The sequence below is a fragment of the Hylobates moloch genome, unplaced genomic scaffold (genome assembly GCF_009828535.3).
Source record: "Hylobates moloch isolate HMO894 unplaced genomic scaffold, HMol_V3 SCAFFOLD_2, whole genome shotgun sequence".
In the NCBI taxonomy this organism is placed as follows: domain Eukaryota; kingdom Metazoa; phylum Chordata; class Mammalia; order Primates; family Hylobatidae; genus Hylobates; species Hylobates moloch.
The window spans coordinates 146237640-146246053 of NW_026652277.1; the positions used below are offsets into that span (position 1 = coordinate 146237640).

The window sequence follows — 8414 nt, forward strand, 5'->3', positions numbered from 1 at the left end:
TTATTCTTGTCACCTAGTCTCAGTTTTTCAGGTTGTTAAAAATATTATAAATGCACACACGTACACACAATTTCTTCTTAATCTGTGATCTTCCAGGTTTCTATTACATATATTAATCCATGTAAATTTTCCTAGTCTTTTTAAATTAAAGAAAGTCAATGACAAAAGGACCATTATGTGGACAACCAGTGGGAATGTTTCATTCACTCTTGTAAGTTACTTGTTCCCAGTGCAAAAGTTTAAAAGAAAGTCTTTTTATTTATTCAAAAGTTGAAGGGTTTTTTCTTTTTTTTTTAATCATTTTCTCTTCAGCACTGGAAACTGTCAGGAAAAGCAGTATATACCCCCAGTGACTAGTTTAGAAAGAAATGTGTCATTGTTTTTAATAATTTGATACCGTACATAAATGTTGTTTTGTAAAGTCTAAATTCTACTATTAACTGAACAAAATATAAACCAGGAAATTAACATCAAAGAAATAACCACATTCACCTGTTCCTCTCGTCTCTAACATTCTGCTTTTCCTTTGCTCTATAGGGTAACCATGGTGAGAAAGATGTTGATGGCTTGGATGGAGAACAGGTACAAAAACTTCTCATTCTATGTTCCACCTCTACTAGTTTGGCATTGACACATGTCATGATTAATCTAGAAATGTAAACATGCATATTTAATGTTTAAAGTTTATCTACATTTGTTCTTATCCCAAATATACAAGAACCCTAGAAATCTAACTCGAATCAACCTCTCCCATATTACATTTCTTTCCATCTTATTTTTGTTAAATCTATCACTTAGACATTGTTATTATTATTGTTTTATATAGTCAATGCTTATTTAGCTCTACCATCATATTTCTCCAATTTTCTGGAAGAGTTAGAGAAGGATTAGTATTCATTCTTTAAATGTTTGGTAGAATTCTCTGAGGAAGCCATCAGGTCCACGGTTTTCTTCAAGAGATTTTTTGATTATTGATTCAGTCTTCTTACCATTGATTCAATCTTCTTACCATTGATTCAATCTTCTTACCAGTTATAAGTCTATTCATATTTTCTATTTCTTCAGGATTTAGTTTTGCAGGTTCTGTGTTTCTGGAAATTTTTCCATTTTATAAAGGCTACCTACTTGTTGGCATACACTTGTTCTTAGTACTGTCGTATGTTTTATTTTTTATTTTTTTTGAGACAGAGTCTTGCTCTGTTGCCCAGGCTGGAGTGCAGTGGTGTGATCTTGGCTCACTGCAATTTCTGCCTCCTGGGTTCAAGTGATTATTCTGTCTCAGCCTCCTGAATAGCTGGGATTGCAGGTGTAGGCTACCATGCCCACCTAATTTTTGTATTTTTAGTAGAAACAGCGTTTTACCATTTTGGCCAGGTTGGTCTCAATCTCTTGACCTCAAGTGACCTGCCTGCCTTGGCCTCCCAAAGTGCTGGGATTACAGGCATGAGCCACCTCACCCAGCCTATTATAATTATTTTTATTTATGTGAAATCATCTCTACTTTCATTTTTGATTTTATTAATTTAAATTTTTCTCTTTTTTCTTAGTTCATGTGGCTAAAATTTCATCAATTTTGCTAATCTTGAGGAATCAATTTTTGGTTTTATTGATTTTCTCTATTTCTCGGTTTATTTTATCTTCGCTCTATATTTCCTTTCTGCAAGTTTTGAGTTTAGTTCTTCTTTTTCTAGTTTCTTAAGGTATAAAGTGAAGTTGTTGATTTGAGACCTTTTTTGTTTTTTAATATTAAGTGTTTACAGCTATAGTTTTTTTCCTTTAGCACCACTTTTGCTGTGTACCATAAGTTTTGGTATGATGTAGTTTCATTTTTCATTTGTCTCTAATTATTTTCTAATTTCTTTGACCCGTTGGTTGTTGAAGACTGTGCTGTATGATCCTTTTGTAGTTCACAAGCCTGATGATTGGGTTTTCATACACGTGGATGAGATGCACCTCCCTCAAACCTGGTTGTTACAACATAGGCATATTACTTGTCTGACATGAAAAAAAGGAAAAAGGAGTGTGCTGTGCAGTTTCCACAAATTTGTGACGTTTCTAATTTTACTTGTGTTATTCAGTTCTAATTTCATCCTGTTATAATCAGAGAAGACAATTTGCATAATATTTATCTTTTATAATCCATCAAGAATTTATGACTTAACATATTGTGTCTGGAGTTGGTTCCTCCTGGTGGGTTTGTGGTCTCGCTGACTTCAAGAATGGAGCTGCGGGCCGGGCGCGGTGGCTCACGCTTGTAATCCCAGCACTTTGGGAGGCCGAGGCGGGTGGATCACGAGGTCAGGAGATCGAGACCACGGTGAAACCCCATCTCTACTAAAAATACAAAAAATTAGCCTGGCGCGGTGGCGGGCGCCTGTAGTCCTAGCTACTCGGAGAGGCTGAGGCAGGAGAATGGCGTGAACCCGGGAGGTGGAGCTTGCAGTGAGCCAAGATTGCGCCACTGTACTCCAGCCTGGGCGACAGAGCAAGACTCCATCTCAAAAAAAAAAAGAATGGAGCTGGAGCTGCGGACCTTCGCAGTGAGTGTTGCAGCTCTTAAAGATGGCATGGACCCAGAGTGAGCACTAGTAATATTCACTGTGAAGAGCAAAAGAACAAAGCTTCCCGGCATGGAAGGGGACCTGAGTGGGTTGCCGCTGGGGCTGGGGTGCCCAGCTATTATTCCCTTATTTGTCCCCACCCATATCCTGCTGATTGGTCCATTTTTACAGAGTGCTGATTGGTTCACTTTACAGAGCACTGATTGGTCCATTTTACAGTGTGCTGATTAGTTTATTTTACAAACCTCTAGCTACGGAGCGCTGATTGGTACATTTTTACAGAGCACTGATTGGTGCATTTTACAAACCTCTTGTAAGACAGAAACGTTCTCTAAGTCCCCATTCGACCCAGGAAGTCCAGCTGGCTTCACCTCTCAATATGATACATCTTGATAAATATTCCATGTGTACTTGAGAAGAATGTGTATGATGTTGATGTTGAGTAATGCTCTGTATGTGTCTGTTAGATCTAGTTAGTTTGTGTTGTCTTCTATTTTCTTTCTTATCTGTCTGACGGGTGTCTTCATTATTGAGAGGGGAGTACTGAAATCTTTAAGTATTGTTGTAGAACTAGATTTATCCCTTCATTTCCGTCAGCTTTTGCCTCATATATTTTGATGGTCAGTTATTAGATGCATGAATGTTTATAGTTTTTATATCTTGCTGTATTGAACATTTTAATTTATAATGTCCTTCTTCATGTCTTTTTCACTTTCTGGATTTAAAGTATATTTTGTCTGATACTGGTATAGCCACTGCTGCTCTCTTTTGGTTACTATTTGCACGGAATTGCTTATTTCTTTTTTTCCTTTTTTTTTTTTTTTATAAACACACTTTTTTTTTTTTTTTTTTTTTTTTTTTTTTTTGAGAGACAGAGTCTCCCTCTGTTGTCCAGTCTGGAATGCTGTGGTGCAATCACAGCTCACTGCTACCTCTGCCTCTTGGGTTCAAGCAATTCTCATGCCTCAGTCTCCAGAGAAGCTGGGACTACAAGCGCACACCACCACCCCCAGCTAATTTTTTGTATTTTAGTAGAGACAGAGTTTTACCATGTTGCCCAGGCTGATCTTGAATGCCTGACCTCAAGCAATCTGCCCACCTTGGCCTCCCAAAGTGCTGGGATTATAGGTGTGAGCCACTGTACCCAGCCAGAATAGCTTTTTCTATCATTCCATCTTTTATTTATTTATTTATTTATTTGAGACGGAGTTTTGCTCTTGTTGCCCAGGCTGGAGTGCAATGGCGCAATCTTGGCTCACTCCAACCTCTGCCTCCCAGGTTCAAGTGATTCTCCTTTCTTAGCCTCCCGAGTAGCTGGGATTACAGGCTTGTGCCACCACCTCAGCTAATTTTTTGTATTTTTAGTAGAGACAGGGTTTCACCATGTTGGCCAGGCTGGTCTCAAACTCCTGACCTCAGGTGATCCACCTGCCTCAGCCTCCCAAAGTGCTGGGATTACAAGCATAAGCCACCATGCCTGGCCTATCATTCCATCTTTTCACTTTCCATCTGTTAGTATTTTTAAATCTAAAATGAGTCTCTTGTAGACAGCATTTAGTTGGATCATGTATTTTTAAATCTATTCTGCCAGTATGTATCTTTCGTTTGGAGAGTTTACTCCACATTTATTTAAAGTAATTACTGATAAGGAGGACTTATTTCTGCCAGTTTGCTATTTGTTTTCTATATGCCTTATACTTTATTATCCCTCAGTTCCTGCATTATTGTCATCTTTTGTGTTTAGTTGATTTTTTGTAGGGAAGTGTTTAAATTTATTTCTCATTTCCTTGTATATATTCTGTAGTTATTTTCTTTATGGTTGTCATGAGGATTACATTTAACATCTTAAAGTAATAACACTAATTTAAATTTAAACCAGCTTAACTTTAATACTATACAAAAAGTTTACTCTGTTATAGCTTCATCCCCACTTATTTCAGTGGCTGATGTCATAAAATTACATCTTTATATATTATGCACCCCAAAACATAAACCAATAATTCTTTTAAATACATTAGCCTTTTAAATTATATAGAAAATGAAATGTGAAGTTACCAACCAAAGTTACAATATTAGATTTTTGAGTAATAATTTTTAAATGTATTTTTCTCTTAAATCATGTAGAAAACAAAAAGTGGAGTTATAAACCATTATTACAATAATACTTAATTTTATGATTGCACATGTATTTACCTTTGCTGAGATAGTTATTTTTTCATATGTCTTTGAATTACTGTCCAGTGTCTTTTCATTTCATGCTACAGGCTTCCCTTGAGCATTTCTTTCGGGGCAGCTCTAGTGGTAATGAACTCCCTCAGTTTTTTTATTTGGGAATATCTTTTTTTTTTTTTTTTTTTTGGCAAGATCTTGGTCTGTCACTCAGGCTGGAGTGCAGTGGCACAACTGTAGCTTACTGCAGCCTCAATCTCCTGGGCTCAAGTGATCCTCCCACTTCAGCCTCCCAAGTAACCAAGACTACAGGCATGCACCACCATGCCCAGCTAATCTTTTTTAATTATTATTTTTTGTAAGGATGAGGTCTCACCATGTTTCCCATGTTGGTTTTGAATGCTTGGCCTAAGTAATCCTCCTGCTTCAGGCTCCCAAAGTGCCAGGATTACAGGTGTGAATCACTATGCCCAACCATCTGGGAATATGCCTTAATTTCTCATTTTAGAAGGACAGTTTGGCCAGGGATAGAATTTTTGGTTAATAGTTTTTTTTCTTTTTTCTTTTTTTTTTTCACTTGGAATATATTGACCCAATGCCTTTTGGCCTCCAAAGTTTCAAATGAGAAATCTGCTTATGATCTTATTGAAAATCTCTTGTATGTAGTGAGTCTGTCTTTGTTCAATCAAAGGTTTGATTATAATGTATCTTAGTGTGGGTCTCCTTGAGTTCATCATATTTGGATTTTCTTGAATTTCTTGGATGTTTATATTCATGTCTTTCATTCAGTGTCAGAAGTTTTTCAGCCATTATTTCTCCAAATATTCACTCTACCCCTTTCTCTCTTCTTCTAAAACTTCTGCAATGTGTATGTTGGTCTGCTTGATGATGTGCTACAGGTCCCTTAGGCTCTGTTCACTTTTCTTCAACATTTTTTTCTTTCTGTTCCTTAAACTTAGTAATTTCCATTGTCTTATCTTCAGGTGTCACTGATTCTTTTGCCTCTTAAAACCTGCCTTTGAATCTCTCTAGGGAATTTTTTTGTTTCAGTTATCATACTTATCATTTCCAGAATTTATTTTTGGTTTCTTTTTAGGTTTTGATATCTTTATATTTCTATTTTGTTCATTTATCATTTTCTTGATTTCTTTTTTTATATCTTCCTTTAGTTTTTAAAATATATTTAAGGCAGTTGTTTTAAAGACTTTGTCTAGTGGATCTTCCATCTGTGTTACTCAGGGACAGTTTTGGTTGATTTATTTTTCCTTTGAATGAGCCATAGTTTCCATTTCTCTGAATGCCCCATGATTTTTTTTTTTTTTGAAAATTGCATATTTGAACCTAATAAAGTGGTAACTCTAGAAGCCAGATTCTCCTCCCTTTCCCTGTGTTTGCTGTTTTTTTGGTTATAATTTGTTGTTTATTGATTTTTTTTTTAATTTGAGTGTTCTAAGCTATCTCTGTGTCAAGGATCCGAATGAGGTATATACTTAAGGTCTTCTCAGGTATTTTCTGAGTCAGTGCTTTCCCATGGGCTTGTGTGGTGATAAAAGAAAAACTTCAGCTGAATCAAATTTGAAGGCGTTTAATTGAGCAATGAGTATTTTGTATGTTGGGCAGCCCCCAGAGGCACAGCTCATTCAAAGAGACTCCAGCACAGCCATGTAGTGGAAGAAGATTTATAGACAAAAAACAGGAAATGACCTACAGAAATTGGTGGTGAGGTACAGAAACAGCTGGATAGGTTACAGGTTGGTGTTTGCCTTATGTGAACACAGTTTGAACACTTAGCAGTCTATGAGTGCTTGAAGAATGGACGCTGGGATTGCCCAAGACAGTTATTGTTACAGGTGCATACTCTTACATCAGGTTTTTAATCTTGTGTGACTATTAAGCTAGGTTACAGTTCATCCACAAGACTAAAATATAGAAGTACGGAGTCCTTCTCAGGCCATATTTAGTTTGCTTTAACAGTGGTCACTTTCTAATTTTCCTCACATATACAGCTGCATTTGAATGTCCCAGCCTTTAATGTCTGACTCCCAAAAAGGCAAAAAGAAAAAAATAAAGGGGAGAGGGAGGAGGCAGTGGCCCTTAAAATCCCCTGGAAGTCAATTCATTTGGGAGTAGGAGGGAGTAGCAGCAATTTGAGAAGGTACAAAACAATAGCTGCCTGCTTCTTTGCACCTGTGAGATCAAAAACAACAATCAGTAATCAAAGCTCAGATCTTGATTTGGAGGACAGAGTTCTTTTTGTCACACTGATTTCCACGAGCTGCATCCAAGCTGCTCCAGGAGCATGTGCATTGCTACCTGACAAGGAACTGCTTGTAGGGGATGGGTAGTTCCTCCTGTGCAAACTAAAGTTGACAAAAGTAATAGCAATACACTAAACAAGCCTTCCTTTGGAAGGTGCAAGTCTTCAATAGGATCCACAGTTCCAAAATAGTTACATCAGATAAGTTCTGTCAGTACAATTGTAGTAGGGAGATAGATTGTTAGGTAGGCAGATAGATTTTAGGTAGGGAGATAGATTTCTGATTCTTCCTACTCTGCCATCGCATCTTCTAAAACTACACCTCATATTATTATCATTATTACTATTATTATTATTTATTTTTGAGACAAAGTCTCGCTCTATTGCCCAGGCTGGAGTGCAGTGATGCAATCTTGGATCATTACAGCCTTGACCTCCTTGGCTCAGGTGATTATCCCACCTCAGCCTCCCAAGTAGCAGGGACCACAGGCATGCACCACTACGCCTGGCTAAGTTTTGCATTTTTGTAGAGACGGGGTTTCACCATGTTGCCCAGGCTGGTCTCAAACTGCTGGGCTCAACAGATCTGCCTGATTTGGCCTCCCAAATTGCTGGGATTACAGACATGAGCCACTGTGGCCAGCCCTAAATGTATTTTTTAAATAGAAGATTCACAAAAAAATTGACCTCATGATTATAGGTAACTAGATTTTTTGCAAATGAAATTATCTTATTAGAAAGTATATTAGGTATAAGCAGTCATATTTTTGCCCAGAACCACAAGCAGTTCTTTCTATTCAGAGTAAAGAGCGATATTGGGTATATTTCCAAATTTAAATGTCATTCTAAAATATATTTGTATTTTTATCAGTGCCAAGTGCAATGGTAGTTTGTGCAAATGAGTGCTCATAGTAGGAGTGTTTTAGTACTATTGAATAATAACAGTGTAATTTGAAAGGTAATTTCATTATGGCAAGCTTCCTGGGAAAAACAAGTGGCCTGCCTTATAAATTTGGACTCATTGTTAGAAATTACAAGTTCATTGAATAATAAATACAGTAGTCACTGGGCCATTAGAAGTGAAATTTTAAGTTGGTGTTAAAAAGAGGTAGCTTCATAGAATTCCTTTTATACTTGTTTTTTTTTTTTTCGTCAAATTATCAAACCTTGCTTTGGATGGAAGGATGTAAGAATGAGTTGCGAGGGGAGCAAAAGGGTAACTGTTCTTCATGCCAAAAGTAATCACTCATTTAGTTTTTTCTAAACATTTTCTTCGTTCCAGGGTAAATAAGATTTTAAAGCCACTTTAATTGTAATGAATGATTGTTAAAATCATACTGGACAAAAAATGTTATTGTTATTCAGGATTATTCTATTGAGTAGGACACTCAAAAACCTCATCAGTTAAATATTAATACAAGATAAGA

At 36.8% G+C, this 8414-nt stretch overlaps 1 non-coding gene across 1 annotated transcript; it reads left to right on the forward strand.

Annotated features, from left to right (window-relative positions):
- Positions 1 to 1894: 1894 nt before the first annotated feature.
- Positions 1895 to 2001, forward strand: LOC116477818 (small nucleolar RNA U13). The gene has a single exon (XR_004250655.1). It is a non-coding gene; the product is annotated as a small nucleolar RNA U13 (small nucleolar RNA).
- The last annotated feature ends 6413 nt before the right edge of the window (positions 2002 to 8414 follow it).